This window comes from Pseudoliparis swirei, chromosome 6 (assembly GCF_029220125.1).
Source record: "Pseudoliparis swirei isolate HS2019 ecotype Mariana Trench chromosome 6, NWPU_hadal_v1, whole genome shotgun sequence".
Classification (NCBI taxonomy): Eukaryota; Metazoa; Chordata; class Actinopteri; order Perciformes; family Liparidae; genus Pseudoliparis; species Pseudoliparis swirei.
Genome location: NC_079393.1, coordinates 20,490,699 through 20,516,498, shown reverse-complemented (window position 1 = coordinate 20,516,498; position 25,800 = coordinate 20,490,699). Strand labels below are relative to the sequence as shown.

Genomic DNA, 25,800 nt, shown 5'->3' with positions numbered 1-25,800 from the left:
TATTTAGATATGGCCCATGTCCATACCCATGCACGACTTTCAGTCACAAGCAGTGACTGTCACAGCTGATCTGAGAGCTGTGGCGTAGAGTTCCTTTTGAAGAGAATGCCTCACATTCTTGAGCTATGCTTTTGTTTGATGTTGATTTGACTTGCGTTTAGTTGCTTTACATTTGGAAGAGATTTCTGTTTCATTTGACCACATACATCCTGTATTAAACTCTCGTATTAAAACCCCTCTCAATGTCTATGATTGTAGCCGTTCCAGGAATGGGTGGGCCTTATTATTCCGCTCCAGACCATTTTGACCATTATGTGTGAGAGATGGCTCCAGTGACTATAAACAGGACTTTGATCATGGAATATCTGAGTTACACATACATGTAATGTCTTAGCTTTCGGCTTATTGACTATATACTGCACTGTATAACACATGACAGTTAATGCAGTGCAGGTGATGCTCTGGGAAAAGAGTCTCAGATGGTAACCATACGGATTTATTTTGTCTGTTTCAAATAATTATAATTAGATCAAACTGTTGTTTTTGTAGATTTCTTTGGAATTTGTCGGTCATAACAGACACATAAGAAAAAAGAGGCGCATGCATGCAGTTTGTTTGTTAGCTTTTAACTCAATAAAGGCAGAAAACAATGAGTTCAGTAGCCTGTAACATCTGTGGAACCCTCAGCTGTCTAAAAGGAGTCATGCTTGAATTGTAAGGGAATCAATGCCAGTACTAAATGCCAGTATACTCCCCTTATTCACATGTCTCCATGTGTATCGGCCGTATCATCTGAGCCATCTGACATTCTAGCAAATAAAAGATACTCTGAGATATTGTTGATTGAAGTAGGTGGTCCTGTTCCCAACGTCGTAGATAAATACAACAACTTGTAAAATGTCATGTGCAAGCTTTTGATGCTTTGCATGACACTGCCATGTAAACATGGCGGGGGCCGGGTTTAAATGCCATCCACCTGTTTAACACAATGTGGTTGGTATACAAGTTGCATTGGCGAGTGTGTTTAGCGAGTATGTGGTAAAGTGAAGGAGAATGAGAGTGACTGTGAATGCGTCGAGAACATACTGGCAGCTAGTGAGACGTGTGTGAAAAGATCGAGGTAAACACAAGATTAAAAGGCAAGAAGAGGCGGTGTGGTCTGACCAGGCAGCATCCTCCGGGTCTGAAAACAAGGCCAATGCAGAGGTGGCTTGGACTTCTTTCTCATGGCTAGCAGGGGCCAAATTCATTTGTATGGAAGTCTATGAGAAAAGGACCCTATACTTTCTCACTTGATGTATTTCCTCAGTAGACATGATCTCTGTTGCTTGTTCCAGGACCAACCAGCATGCTGTTCATTTAATACAGTATGGTTTCATTGAGAGTACAATAGACGATACAGCAGAGTATGGTTTAGGACTTGGCTACCTTGTGATTGACAGGTCCTTACCAAGGTGTTGTCTGGTCTGGGAGTCACACTGGCTTCTCAAGAGGAGTTATTGGGTTTTTTTACATGGAGAGAGAAGATCCCCCTCAGGGCTGTGGGAACTGCTTTACGTGAGCTCTTGTTTGTTCCACTGGAAATCTGCTCAAGTATTCTGATGATTAGCAATGTGGCTGTTTTGCATCCGGCTGTCTGGGGCACACCATCACAGATGTGTGTAAGAAGTAACTTGTTTTCTTTCCTTTGACATTTGTGTGACTAAATACCTGCAAATTAAAACGAATAAAATAAGAACTTAAGTGTTCCCTCCCTCAAATTAAGGGCTGCAGATGAAAGACCTACCTGCACCGACAACCATCAACATTATATCTAACCAGTCATCCCTGAGGCCCACATGACTCTCCCACAATTCCTTCTTTATGGTTAACCAACATGTAGAAATACCCTTGGTAAAGTACTCTGAGTTGCAAAACGTTTTTAACCATCTGGTGGAAAACAAGAAAACAAAAATCAATGTCACATTTTCTATTCTGCCTCCTATTCACAGCATGAGGGGGCGGTCCCTCCCGTCCTGTCTTGTCTGCTCTCCTTAACCCTTGTGTTGCCTTAGGGTCATTTTGACCCGAATCAATATTACACCCTCCCCCCGCCTTAGGATTAATTTGACCCCATTCAATGTTTAATGTCGGTGTTCTTTCGGTAGTCAACAAACAAACATAAAGTGCCTCACACTTAAACTTGGAAAACAATATTAATTCTAATAATTTTCTGGAGGTTTTAATTGCTGGCGTAAAATATGTTAGTAAATATAAAGGTAACAGGAGGGTGAAACATTGAATCGGGTCAAAATGACCCAAAGGCGGGGGGAGGGTGTAATATTGATTCGGGTCAAAATGACCCTAAGGCAACACAAGGGTTAAATGCTTGTTGGTACAATAAAAAAAAGTCCCAAAAGACCAATTCATCACCGGCTTTGAAACCTGCTCCGATTAACTACACACAAAGGAGCCTCATTGGCCAGGCTCGGCCAGCGCTCCTCCTGCCTCATGCCAATGGTCTAGTAAAAAGCACCTTTGTGAGTCGCCTCAGAGCCTGGTACCACTCGGGTTGAGTCCTCGCCACGGCAGTCGAACGCTTTAAACATGATCCGCTCTGCTTTGGATGCTTAGTGGCCACTTCATCTGTGACAAAGTGTCTTGGAATAGGCTTTTCATTTCAGCGGTGATGAAGCAAGTCAGGGAGGAGGTCGGCTATAAGTGACGCACCCACTTGTTGCAAAACGTATCTGGAACTCATTACATCCGATCCATACGGCTCATTTGGAGGAATGCTTCCCCTCTTTCTTCCACATGCGATGCATCTGAAGGATGAAAGATTGCAAGTGAAGAATCTTCATGAATTCATAGAAGTTTTTTGCTGTAGAGTTTAAGTTACTTTAAATGTGATAGTTAATGAAAGGAGGCATCATTTCCAAAAAAGCAATAAAGTTATGGCGGCTTAATAAAAGCCACTATAAGCATTGAATATCGCATAAGCACCATTCCCTATATCAACCTGCCAACACGCATTCCCTGTGCTGCCAAATGTTCAGTTCGAATGATTAATTTAATGCGCATATAGAATATATTGTATGTACTTATTTCAGAGGGTCTGGAGCCACACACCACTGAACGCTGCCTTTTCTCTGGCCAGTTTTCCATTGACTCTGATTTGTATTTGTCATGTGTTGCCGTAGAGAGAGAGGACCCAAATGCCGACATAACTTCCAAACCAATATTTAATTCTGAATTACAACAAGACAGCTAACACAGGACAACAAACACGATCCAAACGGTACAAAGCCACACTGGGGAAATATACAAACAGGGTTTAAATACACAGGCAGGTGGATTGGAGGTGATTGGACAAGGGGGAACGAGACACAGGTGGACACAATGAGGGCGGGGTTAGCAATCACACAGGAGGAAACAATCAGGATCAGGGCAGACAATCACAGGAGACAGATGACACAAGGACTTCAAAATAAGACACAAAACGAGACAGAAACTCTGAGTCATGACAGTATTCATGTCATGCTGAACATTTGTTGAAATCATACATGCAGCTGCAGCGTAATGCCAGTCCACTGCCTCTGGCACGCTGGTGGAGTGGTGCAATCATCCACTCACGGAGGCTCTTCAGATCTGAGCTTACACAGGGTTTTATAAACTCTTCCTATTCGTGTGTTTTTAGCTATCCTAGCAATGTCGACCCTCCACATTTAGCCTAGATCTGTATTTAACTCCGTGGTGGATTGGCATGAAATTAAATCCAGACACTCATTGTCCCCAGTGAATGAGATCTACCAATGTTCTTGAACCTTTGACTCTTCCTCCATCACCAACTGTTCACTTGAATCATCTTGAAAATTATTGGATGGATTGACATGACATTTGGCGGCTATCCATATAACCATGAACAGTGGTTCTCACCTGGGGGTACACGAAGGCACTCCAGGGGGTATGGGACATTTTCAAAATATATTTCAAATTAGTATCCATTAAAAAATATTTTGAAAAAAGTTATTTAATAAATATTAAATTAAATATGAATGTAAACTTAATTGTATATATACTATTCTAAATCAGACACTAATGGGGTACTTGGCTGTAAACATATTTCACAGGGGGTCCATCACTGTAAAAAGGTTGAGAACCAGTGAATTATAGAAGATACATTCTAGGGACAAACGATCCCCTGACTTCTCATTCAGCGCCACCATCAGGTCAGAATTTGAATTTGTTCACAACTGTTTAATAGTCAAATACCTGTACAGCAAATGATATTCCCATCAGTCTCCATTTTGCACCCGACACCTCACTTTACCGTAGTTGTTGGCCATGGATGTATTATGGTAGTAGGAAGTACACACAAAAAGAATGGAAGTAGGAATCAGGGAATCTGAGACCAATAAACAGGGAGAATCTGAGAGGTGATCAGCAACATCTGTTCATTCACCCAATAAAGGGGTGCAAGCAGATGCTAAACTATTTCTGAGCTCACATGTTGCCTCGGAACTCCGAAACACAGTTTGACAAGTTTGGCGCTCCAAAGAGCAGGTGACAGTTTAACCTTTTAATGGCTTGGTGTGGATGTTTGACAGGTGTGATATTTTCACCTTATAATTACATCTGACGTGTTTTTATTTTTTTTGAGAAAATGAAAACATTAGGGGATAAATAGGGTACATTTCCCCAAGAAGAAGCAGTTTATATTCATCTATGACCTGTAATTTCAAGACAGTTGCATTGGTTTCCCAATTTCCTGCAGCCATGTTTTTATTTACACAAACAGCAAAGCATTTCATGTTTATATAAAGAGAGTATTTTTACTGTGGTCCACTAACTGCACTAAATAGGACAAACAACAGGGAGTTTGTGGATTTTTCTAGTACTATTATTTTTTGGGTTCATGACACTTTCATGCCTGACTGAATAGGAATTGTGTGAGAAAAACTATGTTTGTGTGTATAAGTCGCAGCCTTTTCAATTGCCTACCTTATTTATTTATTTTTTATGGATATCTCTTTTATTTGTAGGAATGCATTCAAATCCCAGAATGAGTACTATTTTAAGAGGGAAAGATGTTTTTCGATTCAGGGCAATGGACCTGAGTATTGTGTTGAATAACTGGCCCTTTCTCCACATTGTTATTACAAAATGAGTTTCTTCCGCCAAGCATGTAGGGATGCCACAGACAAAAAGCAGATGTGGCACGGCAAATTGCACTTTTAATGCCCAAGCTAGATACGCTCTTGGTGCGTTGTTGTGTTGAGGGGAGTAGAAATGAAACCTTTTAAAAACTGCCCAAGCCTTTTTTCCTTTTTGCCAAGGCTATTGAGGACTTCTTTATCTCATGCTCAGTTATCTTTGGGAGTTATAAAAGGTCAAACAATGTAACTCTCTTCAGAAAACAAGCACGTTTTTAGTGAAAATGGCAGAAGTGCAGAAGTGGATATCTTAATTTCTTTTATTTGAAGGGATACATTCAAATTTCAGAATAAGTGATTTTTGAGAGGTAGGGATGCCTATGGATTCAGGGCATTGAACCATTGTATTGAGTATTTCCACAGCCTCTTAAAGACAGTAGAGTGTTAAACCGTTTTCTCAACAAAATGAACAAACTTTGCTTCTCCATTGTGAGAATGTTCTGCTTTGCTTTGCCTTTTGTGATGGTAATCTGAATATTTGGGTTTGGATGACCATATAAATCAATGTAAAATTCCATTGCATGCTAAGAAAAGCCAGAGTTATGCCTTTAGGGCGCTGGTGTTGCTGAAAGGACTGTGAGGCACACAGGAAGTTGTTGTTCCTCCAGACCTGGCCCACGAACTGCTTGGCATTTGCTGAAATGGTGCAGTCTTCTTGACCCGTGAACCTCTTGCCTTCCTCCCACTTTGCCATCTCTTCAAACGCCACTGGAGGGCGTCAACCGGGGATCTCTCCTCCCCTGCTCTCTGAGCCGGTTTGACACACGCATTCACATATTTTGAGAGATCCCGTTTAACATGCCAATCAGACGGCCCCAGAGCCTGGATGCTCAATAGGTTTGTACTCGGCTCACCCCGAAAGCAGCTTTCAGCTTCAAGATTGCGCCTACAAATGGGACAGAGTGGACTGTGTGAATGTACTCATTGTTGGAGAAGGCCTCGGGAGATTTTGATCCACATTATACTTTTTTGAAAGAAGAAAAAAAGGTAGCCACAGAAGTTCACACAGGGTGGCCCTAATTTCTCCCTGAACTGTGTGAAAGTTCTGGATGGAGAGATTTTCCAAACGTGTTTCCAGGAGTGAAGGTCTCAGCTGCTGGTCCAAGTTCTGACTGATACAGCTTGTGTTGAATGAGATTGTGTTATTGTCTCACTGCAGCAAACCGAGTAATGCTCTATCGTACAATTTCAAGCTGCAATTGGTAACTTAATTGATTAAAACGGTCACTGTGCCTCTACTTCGTCCTCCGAATGGCATTTTCAAGATTATTGTGTGCCCGAAGAAAAGCGACCAATCAGAGTCAAGCAGGAACGCAGTGTTAATCCCTACTCGTGGAGCAGTGATTAAAATGTTCCGGTCAGTGAGCGTTTTTTGCCTCTATATTTTTCACATTGCAGTATTAAACTTTAGTATTTTACAGCAAAATACTGCTCTAAAATATGATTCTGAAAACATAGGAACTATTTTTTCTACTTATTTTTTTTCTCCTCAATACTGTCCAGTTAGAGTGATAGTTTGAGCAAATATGACAACAAGTATTTTGTATTAAAGTCACTGACTGTAGCTTTGACATATCTTTTGTATTGTGTTATTAGGTTTCTTCCCAGGAAGATTGAGTTGTAAACTCAACAGAAAGCATTCTGTGTCTGAGTTTTTGGGGCTTGACGGTTCTGTAAACATGAAATCGCCTCTGTGGAAGGCCGGCCTGGCGAACTGTAAATCAGGTATTTTCCATCACAACCTTGACAACTTTATAATGTCCATGTCTCATACAGTTCAAAGCACATATTAATCCTTCCCAAGTAATACGGACATACAAACAAATGTTTATTCCTGCTGCCACATCCATGTGTGTGATTTATGTATCGCAATATCCCTCACGACTAATTCATATATTATACAAATAAGTTGATGTATGATTGTAAATAGACGTGTTCATTGACCTCTGTTTCACATCCAAATTGGGATAATATTTCCTATTAACATACAAACAACATAACTGGTGTCCTTCAGGACGCAGCACCGTGTCAAACCCAGTTTCCACTGTTGACTGAGGTTCGTTCTGATGATTGGGTTCGTGGGTTTGAGTTGGGTCCCACAGTCCTTGTGTCGGCCTGACTGATGGATGTGGTTGAGAGGTAATACTGACACATGATTGTTCGTGTGAGCTTTTCAGCAACTTCCCTGTCCCTTAAGGGTAATCAGTGCGCCGTGATAATCAGGGTTAGGGACTCGGCTCCTCCTCACTACACATTCCCATCTCCCAGTACTACTACCTGAGCTCACTTATTAATATGCATGCAATGCCATATAGCTGCTTAGTATGCTCAGTGCATTCATATATGTGATATATAGGTCTGTGTCATTATACAAACAAGTCAAGATGTATTAAACCCTGAGGCATCATCAGTTCCATGTGAGTCCCAGTCTTTTTTTTAAACATTTTGTACTGCAGGTTGTATATTCAAAATGCCACACTGCACGTACAACCAGCATATTACACTTTTAGAGGCCCTGCATGTCCAAGAAAATCCTCAATCATATTTTCTCTAAGCTATATCATTCTTGTTCTTGATACGCAGGTACAATGCAGTGTATTTGTGATGATCTTCTTATTTGTCAGTCAAATTGTTAACCTGGACAATTTTTGCAACAAACAAACTGCAACTGCTGTTAATTTACTGTTCCAAAAGGTACGTTTGGATTTGTGTGTTTTTCATTTGCCATATTACTTTATCCAAACATGTTATTCTCATTAGGGCTCACTTCTGTTTTACATCTGGTATTGGGTTTGTGTTTTAATGGTAAATACTGGGAATTAATCCAAGAACCTCTTTGACTGATTATGAATCATGGTGAAAATAATAGAAGGGCAACATTTTCTTTTACAATACAATTCTGTTATGTTTAATCTGATAAAGCAACCATTATTTTATGCTATTGGTGATATTGAGCATTATACAGACCATCATACTGAACAATAGAAGTAACTTTCTCCTGCACTAAAACTGTGTTTGGCATTCAAATAGATTTTAACAGAGGATGTTGCCATTACATGCTTTGCGATAACATATTAACTTTAAAAGTTCACCGTGTGCAAATGTGCCACATTAGAAAAGTTAATAACAATTATACACCACAAGAGTCTTTAATAATATAGTTTTGAACTCTTCAAATATATATTGAGTCATGATGTCACATCGTTATCGAGATGTTTTTGCACATAACAGTAAGATTGAGAATATAAAAGATAATATTAGCAAATACCGTTACAGAGTTACATAATACACAACAACAGTCACACTGTTATAATATGATAGTTTTCATTTTGAAATCTGTCTTTCTTGTTTAACATCTGCTAATTTGTAATTAAACCCCTTAATACTGTATATCACATTGTCGCATGCTGATTGGTCCACTGTTGCTCACTAATTCTTGATCAAAAGTCATTTTTCTAACATAACAGGAACCAAACATACTTGTCAGTCTTGTGCACGTCTCCAGAACAATCGGTGCGACATTAAATTGATTACAGGTTACTACTGCATGCAGATGTCTAGACCAGCGAGCGAGCTGTGGGAAGTGTGTTGATCGGTAACAGCTGTGCAACTTTGTTGGATCCTGATGGCCTCGGGGGAAACATTGTCTCACAGCAGGCCAGCGTAATGCTGAGTGACGCGCCAGGAGGACTGAGGAGTTCAGACCGAACAGGGCTCTGTAATGTCAGTCCTCCTTGAGGCTCACAGGTCTGTTGTTTCGTACGGAGCTCATGAGTGGCTTCTGGCTTCTATTAGGTATTCCCTGTTCAATGGCCTGATCTGCTGTAACCCCCCCCGCCTGCCCCCCCGCCCCACCCTCACACACCCATGGCTGCAGGGCCCGGGGTTTCGGAGATCATCTTGTCCCGCATGTATTGTTCAAGCTAAAGCCACTGCGGCATATCCGATCCAGAAGTCTGTATGTTCTGAGATGCAAGTGCATTTGCTATAAGCCCGCATCGTATTTCTCTGGCTGCACTCGCTGCATCATGATCAATTATTTATGGGAAGAAAGTTTCCAGTGATTGATGTAAGTTGTACTCTATGCCGGCCATGCAAGTGCTGAAAGCAGCGGTGGGCTGGCTATAGGGGACACCGGGGAAATCCCTGGTCGGCCGACAGGGTTGGGCTGGTCCAATACCGCAAATGGGCCGGGCGATACCGCAGCATACTACCTAACGTCAATCATCACTGACTGACATTTATACTACTCGTGATCTGTATTGCGGAAAATCTACAGGTGATGTCATGCCGACTTATTTCCTTCAGTCCACCCCCGGCTATTGCCTTCTTGGTTAGAGTCCTCGGTGCCAACAGTCTTGGAGGGCAGTGCCATTAAAAAAAGAAGAAGTGCAAGTATTGCACATGTCAAATGGCAATGGATGTAAATGTCGCAATGGATTAAAATAGTACAACAAGCTTCCTTGGTCATACTGAGCCTTGTCTAGCCCACAGATAAAAACAGGGCATTTGCGGTCTCCATTTTCAAAATCAAATAGTTGGCATGTATTAAGCACTTGACTGCTAGAGCCAGAGTGCGTACACAGGGTAAGGGTGAGGAACACTTTGACCCGGGTTATTCAGGTCTCACACAACCTATATTTGGTTTTCCTTCCGCGAATGTTCCCTGGACGTTATGTTCCTAAACTTGAGTGAGTGCATTCTCTTCAACAATATGAATCACAGAGTTGTGTTTATAGAGAGGAAACTAGTATCCCGGGGACGTTAGCGGAACGTTACGAAAATAACCTCCCAGGAACATGAGCGGAAGTGCCTTTGCGGGATCCTAGTTTCCTAACTTTGAACACAACTCTGTGATCCATAAAGACGAAGAGAATGCACTCCCGAAAGAGAGATGTATCAGCGTGGTCATACGAGAACTATTACATGTATGGCTGTGTTAAGCATGAGATCAGATCCCCCGTGCAGCAGCTCTTTGTCCGATCGTATTTGACGATCCGATCGGGATGCCTGCCGGGGAGAATATAAATAGAGTTTTATCTCGCCTGATTCAGTCTTCCTGTTTGGAACGTGGAATACACCCGAGGCTTCAGAGCGGTCTGGGGCAGCCTGGACGCACTGCAGTCCTTTCCCAGGGAGAAATATCTTGCCAACCTTGGACGTGCAGACAGGCCAGGGGAGACACGGGGGTGGAATATTAAGGCTTGGATGCAGATAGTTGGGTCGATGGGGTTAAGAATAAACACAGTAGCTACAGAGCAAAGCAGGCAGGCAGGCAGATCCTCCACTGATCTGTTGTGACCACAAGACCGTGTTACATAATGACCAGATTTCCTTCTTTTTTTTTTTACACTAGTAGGCAGCTAAATGGAAGAAAGGGAATCGTGGTTAAATACCACCACGTTTCTCCCTGGATATCATTTTACTGTAGATATCACTATTTCCCCATTTTGCTTGATCAATGTCATTGTTAGCACTGCAACCAGGGCTCCAAGTCAAGTCCAAGACCAGGTTTAAGAAACCCTGCCTATAGCAAATTTGTCATTGTTACTTTGCTTATTGAAGTAATCAATTTATTTTGTCTGTAAAATCTTAGACAATAGGAATAAAGACCGCATAGATGCAATCAAATGTCACGGGGCTTTAGAAATGAGTTCAATGATTAATAGATTAAGTATTGGCTCCTTGTTCCGCATGTGCTTAGCTAGAAATATGATATGCTATTCACTTATTCTTTAAGTAGCCTAGGAGTTGTGAAATCTTCCTGGCAGACTTCAGTGTTACAGAGAAATTGAAAAATAAATGATTGATGGGCAAAGAGGAGATGGGCTCCATGGATCTAGAGGAGGGCAAAGGAGAAGCAAGAAGGGAGCGGCAGAACTAAGAATACATGGAAAGAGCTTCTCACGCTCTCGCCTTCATCACAAGCAGCTGAAACCTCCAGGGGTTATCCCACAAACCTGCCTCCCGTGCCCATTTATACTAAGAGCTAGGAGATCCAACCTTTCCACAGAGAGCTGCTAGTATTATGAAATCAATCCAACTTTACGATCATCCACGTCAGACACCAGGGTCGTTCTGATCACACACTCCACTGTGAATGCTACATTTGCATCAAGTGAACATGTTGTTTTCCTTTTGACACAAAATATCAGCGTGGCAGAGTGTATTCAAGAGGGAAGTTTCTCAATTCATTCAGATGTGAGATCAATTTTGCACCGCATCCTCTCATAAATAGGCTCACGGATTCTAGATTGGATGTTGGTCTCAAAGGTCTGCTTAGTCCTGCTCCAAAAACAAAAGCAGTCGGGCGGAATATTCCCTCATTGTTCTTTGAGGAAAAGAAAACATTTTGGTTTTTTTCAATCACACATGGAAGATTGAACATGGAGATGGGAAATGTCAGTCCCTGGCCTTATTATTTGTAACCCACAAGATTCTATTTCTATAGCGACATCGGAAAATTAAGAGGAATGACTTTGCTCGCAGTTGCTCCTTTGCGTCATTCATTCCCTGGCTTTATTTACCCTGGTAATTAACTTCCCTCTGTCATCTTATTCTCCCCTCGTCTCACTCTTTATTCTTTATTTTCTTTCCACTCGTCTGTCTCATAGCAGAACCAGACGGCGTAATGTCAAGTGGAGCACCTACCCTGTTTTTGTGGTGGCCTGGCAGTCTGACCAGAAATTCTGTGTGGAACTCCTGCAGGTTGTAGACACGCTCTTCCACGTCACAGGCCACAGCCTCTGGTTTTGGACTCGCTCGTCGGAGAGTTCCACATGAAAGCAGACCGACCGTCTGGTGCAGACCCCGCCACGGCTCACAAAGCGCCCTGTGGTTTGGTGTGAGGTCGTAGTGCAGATCCTGGTCTGGTCTGCAGTATCCGCATACACACTTGTTCACGAAACACAACACACTGCTATGCTCATTCAGGTTAAATAATGTGTGAAACGCGCTGGGATTGTCTCATTTTAGCATGTTTTAATGAATTGTCTGTGACGATTAACAGGCAGTGAGACTCTTTGATGTTGTGACAGTTGGGCATATCCATAGTGGTCAGGAATAGCATCATGTCATGCTTGGCGAGTGCGTGGTCTTTAATTGTCCTGACAGTTCAGTGCATACTGTCATCTCCAATGGCAAAGATTTGTCCAGAAGCTACATTAGTGGTCAGTGGTACTGGCCCTGCCTCATGAGGAAGGAGGCTGTGAAATAGTCCTCTGGCCTTGTGTGTCATTCGCTGTCATTCTAGCATTCGGTGGACCTGTTTTTTAATATCCATTTCAACCACTCCCAGCTGTTTTGGGGTTTTGTGTTGAACAGCCCTCACAAATCCACTCTGGTTCACAAGCGCACGTAAATGAGTATAACACATCAAATATCATTCTCCAAACATCTACATGTTAACAGCCCACTTTGTTAGCCTTGCGTGCCTTTATTGTTCTGTGATTTCAATTTAGCAGTTGATTGAATCTCATTTCTCAGCCTGTTTTTCTCCCTCTGTTCCTCAGGCTGTCGAGGGCGAACTGGAGAGAGAGAGAGAGAGAGAGAACCCACTTTTGCTGCTTCCAACCACATCTGAGCCGGTAAGACTTACACCATGTTCCCCCCGTAGGTGCAGCCTCGGGTTGGCCTAATTCTGTCTTTAACCTATCAAAGTGCAATCACTGCATTCACTTTGTTTAAGAGTCGTGAATGAGGTGGAAGTCTGGTTATGAAGATATGGTAAAGAACAAAATACAATGAGCAATGTCACACAGGGTCGGTGCTCTTTAGTTTGGAGTTGTGGACATTTTTGCCGCAAGGTGTTGTAATAGAAAAGACAATAGATCTGCTGGAAACCCGCTCATGGGACTAACTCATAGATTGTTCAGGGCTGACTTGCTGCTCTGGTATGGGTGTGCTTCCTGTCCAACTACCTCCAAACCTACGGGTGTATGAGTACAGGAAATAGACCCTTATGTACACACACACACACACCCTCGCAGAAGCTCAAACACAAACCCCATGCCTTAAATCTTAGGGACTTAACCTGCCTGACCTCCAGCGATGCCTGGACCAGTAATTGGTTGTAGGCATGAATTATTTTGTACAAAAAGGACTTGCAGAAACACATGGAAAAGCAGCCAGAATGCCCTCACAGTACATGGGGTCACTAAGGTCAGACACTAAGTGTCAGCAAGAATAGTTGAGTGCCAGCAATCATTTGTCTTCTCCTTTGAGTATGCATCTTAAAGAGCCATGTTGCTGTTGTATATGTGTAATTCATGAGTATTAAATTACATTTGATTGGTCATGAAAATATAATGTTCCTGCTAACTACACCACAGAGACTATGCATATATGTATGCTGACGCTGGTGTGAAATGTGCAAAGAGAACCTTTTGAATAACAGACGGCTGCTGCGGTCGTGTCATATCGAGCTGTCTGGCCGATGGTAACAGCTTTCTAGTATTCTTACATGTCAACACCCATTCACACACACATTCATACAGTATCCACAAATACATGACAGAGGCTGCCATACAAGATGCCAGCAGCCAGTGACTGGCTTGTGTCTCAGCTTCTTGAGCCGGGAGATATGTATCACTATCGTCATTGATAATGTGTGTATCGAGGGAAAATACCAGCTGGACCATAGCAAACATCAGATAGGCAACTCTGTGCAACCCCTAATATTAGAACAACCTCAATACAATGCAACGACTCCACCGAAATATACTTTATTGTAGTACTGGTGTATTGCACAGCCGTCCAGCGTGAAGGGTCTTCTATTTTTTACTGGTAAATCCGAGCAGATTCCCACTTAAAATAGAAATCACATCAGCGGCCTGCTGCGATCCAGGACAAAGTGCCATGTCTGCAGAATGCGGCGGTGAAGCCCCCCCCCCCTGAGGGTCCTTTGCTCCAAAAACTATGTGTTCCTCAAAATGCTCCGAGCTCAGGTCAAATGCTCAGATTATAATCGGGCTCGGTGGCTTCGGCTGCCCTCGGTCGGTGATGTTGTTGGACTGTGCGGTGTGGCAGCGACCTCTGGCAGGCACCGCGGGTTCTGCAGCCAGACGCACGCCATCTGCTAACAGCCAGGTGCGTTTGTTTCCTTTCCTAAAGGGGGGGGGGGGGGCATAAAGCTCCCATCGACCATTCACCATGTAGTGAAAAGCTCTGTAGACAGTTGCAACAGTAGAATTTCACTTTTCTATTTCAATTCAATGGCAGGAACATCTGGGCCCTCCAATAGCTCTGAGTCATAAAGGAAGTTGTCCATGGAGACAGGATGGTCTTGACAGGCTTTTTTTGGAGGGGTGTAAAAAAAAAAGGGTAATTAATAGCCCACGTTGTCTATAAATCCCTGCGGCAGGTAGATGTTCGGCTTTAGCGGAAGCTTTTTGTTGTCACGCTTATTCACTTTTCTTTTCACCCTTTCCTCCCGCTGAGGGGTCCAACAAGGACAAGCGTTAGTAGTCTGGTCTTTACAGTCAGGCTGAATTACTTCTCTCTGCTGTTTTTAAATTACCTCAATTCTTCAACAGGTTCTAACGAGGGAAATCCATTTGATCTGATTTTGCCGATTCGACGCTTTACTGAAACTGCTCGCGCTACTGTAATGGGAATCTAAATTGTCCATCTACTATGGCGTGCGGGGCAGGTGTTTAGGCTGCTGCCAGCCGGTGTGATAGTGTGTTTCTTTATGTCAAAGACTCCTCGTGCTTCTACTCGGCTAGCAGCTCAGGTTTCATGTTTCGCCGTTCACAAGTTGGACTTTGAACACATGTTTTAGCTGCGAACTGACAGTATTATTTTAATTCAATTCAATTCAGTTTATTTGTATAGCCCAATTTCACAAATTACAAATTTGTCTCGGGGTGCTTTACAATCTGTACACAGAGACATCCCTACCCCAAAACCTCACATCGGATCAGGAAAAACTCCCAAATAACCCTTCAGGGGGAAAAAAGGGAAGAAACCTTCAGGAGAGCAACAGAGGAGGATCCCTCTCCAGGATGGACAGATGCAATAGATGTCATATGTACAGAAGGACAGATTTAGAGTTAAAATACATTCAATGAATATGACAGTGTATGAATAGTTCATAGTAGGCATATTCCACGATGGAGACCTCCACGATCCATCAGGCAGATGTAGGTAGAGAGGAGTGGGCGGAGTCTCAACAGGGCAGTGGCGTGGTCGGTAGCAGGAATTCCACGATTTTAATGAGGGTTGACAAATTGAATGAATTTTGTGAAAGTTTAGCCCGTAGCCCTGACAGTCTGCATTAGTGGTCGTTTCACCTGATTTATGGGAGGGTTTTGTGAATGAAAATACATTGGAATGAAAATGTATTAAATGATGTGTGAAGAGCCCCGATCAGGGCCTCGTCTGCCTTGTTGGGACATTTTCGCTCACGTTGAAAATGAGAAAATGCAGCTGAACCTTGTGAAGAACATTGATGAGAGCAGAACTAAAGGCAGCTGGCCTGAGCCGTCTCACCACAGGGGTGTAAAAGTTCATAACTGATGATTTCCATGTCATTTGTTTTATTCTATCATGAGCCGTGTGCTATCTTTCCAGTCTGCGGTGTTGATTCAACAGTTTTCCGGCTGTGAGATTGGGCTGTCACTCAGCTGTTGCGGGGTTTCATGCAGCGCCGCTCGGTCCCCAGTAAACCCTGAAAGGGGGAGGGGGAGAAAGAGGGGCGGTTGGAGGAGAGGAGAAAGGGCGCCGTATTTCACAGGACCAGTTATGTCCTTTCGGTAAAAACATCAAGGCGTTGCTTCACAGCACGGCGCTCCAGCCACCGTGTTTGATGGCTTTGTTAGCAGACCACAACACAACATGGCGGGGTCAAATGGGTTCAAATGGGATTTTCGACTTCAATCAAGCTGCACGGGATATATGAGCTGGATGTTGACTCGCCTTTTATCGGAAGGTGTTTTCTGTTTTGATGTACAAAAAAACCACATCTCTAAATGAAAAGGCCTGTTTGTGGTATTGGAGATGGATCTTATAAATAATCCCTTTGAATTTGCGGTAAGGAACAGGTTTGTTTTTTTCTTTTGGCTTTTCATTTGTCTGACAAATGAAATGGAATTACCCTGGTAACACACAGAATTTGACTTCTTTATGTCTGAAATCCTTATCATTGCAAGAGAAAAGAGAAACCTCTTGTAATGATAAAGATTTCAGACATAAAGAAGTTCAATTTGATTTGTAATCTTCTTAAATTGTGACGTGTACACATAAAAGATGTTGTTGATGTTGTGATGAAAAACAAGCCATTCTACTTTTCTGTTAATATAAACTCTGGTTGAGCATCCATCTGGGTCAAAGCCAGATTTATTTGCAGTGTTAGCATTTCCTAGTTTTAGGACTTCTCAGAGTCCCATCTGCACATCTTCCTTCCTTTATATATTTACCGTAGCCCTCTATACCGGCAACTCCAGATGATGGAATAATATAACTACGTAATAGTTCCATATTTTCGAGCCTCCCTAATGAGCTTTTCAGAATGGACACAGATGAGCAGGTATTAATCTCCCACAACTAATTGAGATTTAATCCAATGACTGATTATCTTCCTCTGTCCTCGAAGTGCCCTCTGCTGCTTTGACTCCGCTTGGAAGGTGTTTGTGGTTTCACGCGCTTCAGAGGAGGAGATTTAACACCTGAAGCAGGAGCAATAAAATACAAGATATTGAAGGTGAAAAGAAAAAAATGGCTCTTAACAATGCCTATCAGAATCTCTCTCTCTCTCTCTTTCTCTCTCTCTGTTTTAAAAAGGAAGGGAGGATTAATATTCATGTCCAGCAGCCTCCTGCACACTGCCTGTCAACGGCACTATTGTGAATCTTCGATAACAATGACCTAATGGCTCAGTCAGAGAGAGAGAGAGAGAGAGAGATCCCCTATCAGAGACTTGCCTCATCATGCCTCCTCTATTGAGGAAGGATCTGCTCTGAATCATTCGACAAATCACTGTAATTTTTTCTCAGATCAGCTCTCTGACATAATTATGCCCTAATTTCCTGCCGGTTTTGACAGTATTAGGGCTGCAAGCTGAGTCAATCAGAGTTCCACTACAACCTTTTCTTCAAAGCATCACATATTCTGCGGCAGCCCCGTTTGAAGTGAACCAGTCTAAAGACAATTTGAAAGGGTTGATCTGAATACAGACGGTTGGTAGAGTGTTCTAATACTCATGTATACTCTCTGTATTGTGAGCATGGTGGGGTCAACTCCATACTTGTTGAGGATATGTCAGTTTTGAGTCATGATGTAATGAAGGTAGTGACAATTAATGACTTTAATGTTCCATATAATTAGCATATGTAGAAGGAACAACAGGCTGACAAACAAGTGTCCTTGCAGTGTGCGCCATCTAGTGAATTCTGAGCATTATAACATGATTGTTTTTTAAAAAGACTAAATAGACATAATATACAGAACTGCTTTTTAGCGTGTGTGTTTTTTTTGTGATGATTCCTGTATGCTTGCCCTATTTGGAATCGAAAACACTTCTGATTAAGTTAGCACTGCTGTGCCAAACAGGCGTAGTTGCAAAGTTAAAACAGCTTGCAGAGTTAAATAACAAAACCCTTATCTCGCAGCGCCTCTAGAGAAATTCGATTTAAGACGCCGTGCAAACCCACGAGGCTATTAGGTTGTTGTTTAAAAATACCTAGTAAAGCAAACTTCTAACTTCAACTCCAAGGAAAGGTTGCACTTTGAGCCCGCCCCACCGAATAGAGTGGTTTCAAGTTTTGCCAGAGCTCCGCGGTCGGTGTAACCCGCAAAATCAATAGTGTTCAAATCGAAATGTTCCAAAGGTATCTTAGGAGAGAGACATAGAGACGATGCGGAGACAGAGAAAAAAAGAAAAGAGATACTGGGTGTGTGTGTGTGTGTGTGTGTGTGTGTGTGTGTGTGTGTGTGTGTGTGTGTGTGTGTGTGTGTGTGTGTGTGTGTGTGTGTGTGTGTGTGTGTGTGTGTGTGTGTGTGTGTGTGTGTGTGTGTGTGTGTGTGTGTGTGTGTGATGGCTCACTCGTGGGTAATTGAAAAGCGGGGAGGTGGAGTGTTGAAATAGGCGGTTCTCAGCGACCATTTATCAGCATCACCTGAGAGGCACTCGACCACTGTCACTAACTTGAAATCAATTTTTCGATTCAATTACCTTCGAGCACAAATGATCTCTCCGTCATGGCCGTGCTGTCGCGAGCCCTGTGTTCCTGCCACCACTAGAGGTCAGTGTACCACATGAGGGAGTGAAGATGTCATGGCCCTGCTCTGATGGGTAGGAGGGGAGTGTGCGGCGCGCTTTATGGTCATGTCTGCACAACGCCCGCGTGGTCTCAACCTTTAGCCGTTTCCTCCTTCACATACAAATATCTGTCTCTGCTTCTATCTCTCCTCCTCTTTCTCGCTCCGTTTCTTCCTCTGTTCATTGCCTCGCATTTCCAGCTGCGATGGGTTCAACCTGTCCGTACAGTTTGCACATGCTGAAGGTGAAGCTGGCCTCCGAAAACCTTCTGCACCGCCAAGAGCGAGCGGCTGCTCCAAAGGAATAGCTAATGACTCGGCTGCCCTCATTGACGCGTATCGGTCTATTTCCGGCTCAACGACGCACGCTTTCAAACATGGCCAAGTAAGACCTGGTGATCTGCATGCCGGATCGACCCCCGCGTCGTCACTCTTACCGCGTGGACTGTGCGCCGAGTGACTCTCAACAGGGCGGGGCCCTTCATCCTCATGCCCACGAACCATCGGCGAGCCTCGTGTCACGCTGCTGACAGCATTCCACCGACGTGAGAGACGTACCGGGTTATCGAACATTTGATCTGATTTATGGGAATATAGCGGCATCTCCCCTCCCCCGCCGCCCACCTGGCCTCCAGCAACTCTCTGCCAATAACAGGAGCCATCCTTCAGAGCCCCGCGTCTCCTCATTGATCTCCATTTGGCCGGGGCTTCACTCTCCCCTCTCCGTTACCTGCCATCATTTTCAGCCCGGGGCCTCGTCCGCCTCCGACTCCTGTTATCAGGATGAGAGGAGCCGTGATTGGAAGGGGAACAAGTATGAGGAGGGAAGGTGGGGGTGTGGTGGTTGAGGGTGGCGCGCCATAGAAGGGGCGAGAACGAACGAGGGAGATACAGAGCCGGAGAAAGTGCGAGAGAGCGATTGGGCAGCTGGGTGGAGACGAATAGCATTAACTGGACTGAGTGCTGAATGCAGGGGCAGGAAGGGGGCAGGAAGGGCACTGCCAGCCGCAGAGGTATCACATTGCAATGTGATGGCAGCGGGGGGGGGGGGGGGTTGGGAGATAAGTCAGCCACACGTTATTTACAGTCTCTGTTAAGGGAGCATCTGCTTAGCTATTGGATGTCAAAAGCAATAGCGCATCTCCCAAACTGATGGGCTACATCATAGATTGCTTCGTCATGATTGGCATACAGATGTTGTTCTGTCAGCCAGTCAAAGCTACGCTACGCCACCAAACACAGGGAATGTCTCTCAATGTCGGCGCCGGCTTTGTCCTTAAATGCTTCACACATTTCTCCCTGCTGAGTGAAACATCATTGATACTCCTTATCACATAAAGCAGGACTTAAACAAAGAAAATATTTCTAATTTCTTGCTATTTTCTGTCGGAAAAAAACCCTCAAAACTCAATACCATTGTGTTTGATCATCCAAATGGTATTGTTTCCCACCAGGCACTCGCAGATTTTAATGCGTGTTGTTTATAATTGCAAGTTGATGGTATTGCCGCGTTATGTTGGATGAGGGCTGCAGTCCAGAATAATAAAGACTGTCCATCTGTGCAGTGTGTCAGAAACTATGGCACACATGATTTAGCCATTCAACATGGAGAGTGCTCGGGCCATAAAGAAAATAATTCAACGTTAACCAAATGTTCTCCACTTCTCTGTGTTGGAATAGCTATAAAATGACTGGAGGTTGAGATGAAACGCGATGCATGTGTGAGAGTCTTGCGCGCTCAACAGCTTGCTTTATTTATTTTCCTCCGTTGTTGTTTGTTTTTGGCAGGGTGAGGATTTGCCTCTTTGGCCGGAATCTTGATTTCAAATCTTCTTGACAGCCCCGAACAGCTATAAGGCTCGGCTGTCGGCAATCTCCTTTTCATTTGGAAATTGGACGATTCTCGGAGGGAATAATGTGTAAGAGAAAAAAGAGGAAGTAAACCCGGTTGCCATGTGCATTTATTACTCATACATGCCATGAAGGTTCTGCTGCCCTGTCCTGTACTTCTGTTTTATGACGAACAGATGCGCTAACAAAGCATTTTCTTTGCTTTATCACATGTGGATTTAAGTATCCAAGTAAGCAACATTTGTTTGGGCAAATTGAGGAAATGGATTATTACGACTAATATGTCCACTCAGCAGTGATCCAGGGTATGATCAAAGTAATGCGCAAGCTCCCTCCTTTTTTAGGATTACTTTCTTTTTGATAATCCACAACAACAAAAGATTCTTCTTTTGAGGAAATAATGTCGCTTGAGTCCAAAATTGCATCCTGCATTCTTTAGTGTCAAATGTACTTTGAGAGAAATGGAGAAGAAATTGAACTGAAGGAACACATTGCATATGGAAGAGAAACGTTCAAGGACAGTCTCATATTATTCACAGTAAATATTTGAGCATGTTTGGTGTCTCTAAAGTTAGACGCTAAAAATTGTCTGCATTATTAGAGTGGAGCATCACACGGTTTAATGAGTTTGAAGCTAAAGTTTTCAACCTTATGGAAATGTTGCTTGGAGCAGACATGTAAATTACACTGACGCTACACCGTATAGGGGAAGCATACTATTATTACTGGGAATCCATTTAGTCTCGTTGGATTTCTCTTACCTCAGCCCAAAGAACTAAACATGTATGCTAGTAGTGTAGGAACCTGTTGAAGCTGCTCACCATCAGCTGCTTTTGTTCCTGCCATCACTACGTAAATAACCCATTGTGTCTAGACGGACTCGGCCTGTTGGGCTCTTCAGTCACAGGTGTGATCGGCTCTTTTTTTAGACGTCTCCGGGTCGCTGCATTGCTCCTTCCCACTCAACCCAACGGGTCAGCGATGACCGGGGGTAGTCAGAACCTGAGTTTTGATGATCATCCTTAATTAGTGTGATGCTGTGTATTATCCAAATAAAAGTCCACATACAGTCAGTGCATTTACATGATGGTATAATTCGAATCTTGCTTTAGTCGGACTATGCTATCTTTTGGGGGATCTGCTATTATCCCAAATCCCAATATACATGGCAGTGAGTAATTCGAATCATTGGCCGAAAGCATGTCATATCCGATACGATAGGTGGCGCTGTTTTCATTACAACTCGTGGTGATACAGCCATTTCCGCTTGACCTCTTCACCACTACCAACAATAACAACAACAACATTTCGAGAAAGATGGCGAACAGAGAGTGAGGCGAAGCTACATCCCTCTACTATTCTTGCATGATGTTAATAGGAGTACAGCGAATGCAAATGGCGCTATTGGCGTTGTTTGTTTGTTTTCTGCCAGCCAGGCTCCCGGCAGTGACAACTTATCGTCTCTTTCGACTTCCGGGTCACGACATGGGAGGGAGGGGGGAGGAGGGCGGCGGGATCTCAAGCATGCGCAAAGACGCAAAGTCCAGTTCCTAATCCAAGTCACCGTTACATGCCGCGATAGTCGAATTATCAACCGGATCGGATCGAGTTATCCAGGGGTGTTAATCGGATCGTAGTCGGACCGCACATAGTCGAACAAAGGTGTTTACATGGAACGGATAATTCGATTTCAGTCCGACTAAGCCAGTTATACGAATGCATGTAAACATGGTCAGTGATAAGAAACTATTGTTTCTAAAAAATATCTATAGCACGTTCTCCAAATGACTGGTTCAGCTCCGCTGTCAGAAAGACAGACACAGGAGAACATTCCTGACCACTGCTATTAGATTTGATAATAAATCACTTTTGGCCAGATCCTCCTCAAATTGAATAACATCAATACACCTTGCACCGCTTTCACTTCATATACACACTGTGCATTTTTTTCATTTTCATCGTCTTAATTATTTTAATTTTTTTAAATTGAATATGTCCTGCTCTGCTATTTTATTGGATTTTTATATCTTATGCATTTCTTCATACTTAATAATAATATTTAATGTTTCCTCTGTAATCTTGCTTGCACTAAATGCCGTAAGTGAAAGTAACCTCGCCAGCATTGCATTGGTTGTTATTATCAGCTGAAGTGTAAGGCTGTCTTACACAGGGAGGAGTCTTGTCATGCACGCCGCCCTCTTATTTACAACCGTTTGGTGCTCCATCTCTGCCAAGGTGTCATTGCCAGACAGTGAATTAATATGCATTAAAGCTCCGCGCTCAGGTGTGGAAGGAGAGTCCATGGCATTTTGCGCACAGCAGCGTTTAGAGAAAGTGGTCGGTGAGCGATGAGGGATCGGACCGATCCCGACACTTTGACTCAGTCTTTATTCAATGTGTGCCTTCTGTCATCACGCGCCCACCACTTCTTTCATCTCTGTCACGCACAGAATGCCGTGACTCAGATAGCGACTCCCACGACAAACACGGACCGCTCCCGCTTCAAAGCACACGCATGTTCTGCACTGTGTGTACCTTTCAATGTAACTGCCTAGCATCTGGAGCCACCATTGAATGGCATTTTAATAGCTATTTATGATCCTGTGATTTATGAGTTCTGGATCCTCTAATAGGTTCTTCTTGGTCAAACGCTAAACCTCTGGGCAAATTTCTTGTCTCCATATTTCATCTTTGCATTAACTTCTTTCTGCTCCCTAATCGCTGCAAGCGGTGTTTTGGCCCGAGGCTTTCCATTACTGTCACCCTGGAGGATTGCAATGCAATGAATCAAGAATGCATCTTTTCCGATAAGAAAAACAGTCCAACACACACACACACACACACACACACACACACACACACACACACACAGCTATATTGTCCAAGTGATAAAGAGGTGGCATATTCTTGCACATCTGGGGAAAGAGACATAGGGTACTGTGCAGCACAGAGTATCTTGAGCTCCCTGAAGAGCCCCAGTGGAGCTCAGAGAGACGCTGTAGGGCACCAAAAGGAACAGCGGCCAGGTGCCAGGGAGACGGCAAGGCGCCAGATGCGTCACCACCCCGAGCTCAGCGACAGACTTGAATGACGCCCTCACATGCCATGCCCAAGTGTCTCCTCTCTCTCTTTCATGACATGGAATGGCTCGGAAAAGGCCAACATGGCGATATCATAATTAGCGGGGCGCTTTAAAATCCGAGCCATGAAGCGTGTCATTAGAAAATCCTCCGCTTGCGAGCGACCTCATCTACCTGTTCACTTTCAGTCACTTTCCTCCAGTGAGGGAGTGCTGCGAGCACCACTGCTGCTGAGTGAGAACCCGCTCTGGATCACCATCTACTGACTGCACCATCTCCTCCACAGGCAGGACGTGGTCACACAGACACTGCGGTGCTGGTCAGAAGGCGTAGGTCCCTGACACAGGTGATGTTGAGCCCCACAGGGAACCCCTACTGTTTCTGTTTCCAGTACTTCACCCTCTTCCAGTACAACAAGGAGTCTAGTAGCTCTGCAGTGTGAGGGTGTATTACTGGATGGACAGAGGGTGGAGTAGGGGATGGGGACAGGTGGAGGAGGAAGTGGTGGATGAGAGGGAGGAGGAGAAGAGGGCATCGAGAGAGACGAACGTGGCCAAGACCAGAGAGATGGAGATGGACTTCAGGAGGAGGAGAGAGGCTCCTACACCTGAGTGTGGAGTGACATGGGAGTGGAGTGTCCTGGGCGTCTCCTTCCATTACACTCAACTTCCATCGAGGCCCGACTGAACGCTTAGGCCAACAAGGAGGGTGTCGTCTCGGGATGAGTCTGAGAAACCTCTTCTTCCTTTGCGAGTGCAAGATATTGAGTTAGTATGCAGGAGGTTGTTATCAGTCGGTTGTCATTGTTTGCCATTGTCTGCCATTGCCATTGTGGGACTAGGGAGCAGCAAGCCACCAAGCACACTAACAAAATTGAAGCCTGCTGGCTCAGGCTGCTGCCAGCTGGAGCTGCCAGCTGAACAGTGAAGAGGAGGGGAAGGAGAAACTGGGTCCATATTGGACAACCACCTGACAACCCACCACCACCCTCCCAGACACACTCCTACAGGGACCCTCACGACCGCTCCGCTGCCACGCTGCTACAAAGGGAGGATACAGGAGACCATTCGCTGCTGGGGCTCTGGCCAATTCAACAGTGTCAGATCAGATCACCCTCCCCTTCTTATATTTTTTTGTTTTTGTTTTTTATGTGTTGTGTTGCTGACTGACGACACATTTTTCTTGGGGGGATTAATAAAGTATATATCTATCTATCTATCTTTCCAGACTCGCACCCGGAGAAAGCTAAAAGGGCCGACCGCCTCGCTGTGGATTTATCATCGCATCACTGCAAACTCCGATCGCTTTTTTTCGGCCTGTTTTCTCTCCGCCTCTCCTCTTGCAGGGAGATGAATAGGCAGCGGGACTCACTCGGGCCCATCAGTCACTCTGTCAACCCTGAGGGGGTGGTGATCAAAGCCGCTGGAGACGACCTGTCCCATCCGCAGCATGATTTAGCCGTAAGAGGCGAGGAGACGTCTCTGTTCTTCAACGTGTCCGTCAATACGCTGATAAACAAGAAGCGCGGAGGCAGAGGGCCGTTAAGTAAAAGGGATTGAAATGTGTGCAATTGTCTTATCCTGTCATTCCAAATGGATAGTAAGAAGATGAGGGAAACGAAGGAGAGACAAAGAGAGAGAATCAGAATCAGAATCAGAAACAGGTTTATTGCCAGGAATGTTTACACAAACGAGGATTAATTTTTGGCGGAAGGTGCAACATTTAGACATGAGAGAGAGAGAGAGAGAGGGCAGGTTGTGTGATGATGTGTGGACGTGCCTGAGAACCCGGTTTCCTTACGTCACAAGGCAGCTGCGGAAGCCGATGAATCTCTCTCTGCTCTCTTGCTCGACACTCATCTTCAAACGATGTTGCTCTCAATCACCTGACCTTGTACATGCCGGACTCTCCACGCTGACTGCAGTGAGTTCTTCTCTTGTCAACTTGTATCTCCGTACCCAGCATCCTGTTCAGTTCATCACAGTATATAGATATAGACATATCTTTCTGTATATATATATATATATACGTCGTTTTTTTTCTTTTTCCAATTTGGAATTATGACATCAGCAGCGAGCTCCACTATTAATGCCCCTGCCAAGATGCACTTCCTCAAGCTATATCCCATTTCAGCCTTTTATCAACTGTAAGCGTAAATAAATAAGGCTGGATTCCTCCGAGTCTCGTGGGAAACTAAACAACTGGCATGTGCATCTGCAATTCATCACGAGACATTTGTTCCTTTTGATACCCGCCATGCCGGAAAGAGTTGTTCCCGTGTGTCTGTGCAATGCAATCTGACTCCAGATTCCCTCAGTGAGTGTGGCCTGCGGTCGCTCTGTGAATGTGAAGTCCAGTCATCCATTTGCAGGGGACCATACAGTCCCTGCGGATGGCTCAGCAGATGTGATTGTGTCTTT

At 44.1% G+C, this 25,800-nt stretch overlaps 1 protein-coding gene across 2 annotated transcripts in view; it reads left to right on the top strand.

Moving 5' to 3' along the window:
• Positions 1–25,800, top strand: part of tspan9a (tetraspanin 9a) — a 162,451-nt gene that overhangs the window by 6,160 nt on the left and 130,491 nt on the right. Inside the window, exon 2 of one of the 2 annotated variants that reach the window (XM_056416995.1) lies at positions 12,704–12,778. The exons of the other annotated variant lie outside the window; for it this stretch is intronic. The gene's annotated coding sequence lies outside the window, so the exon portion shown is untranslated. The remainder of the gene's footprint in view (positions 1–12,703; positions 12,779–25,800) is intronic. 2 annotated transcript variants of the gene reach the window in all.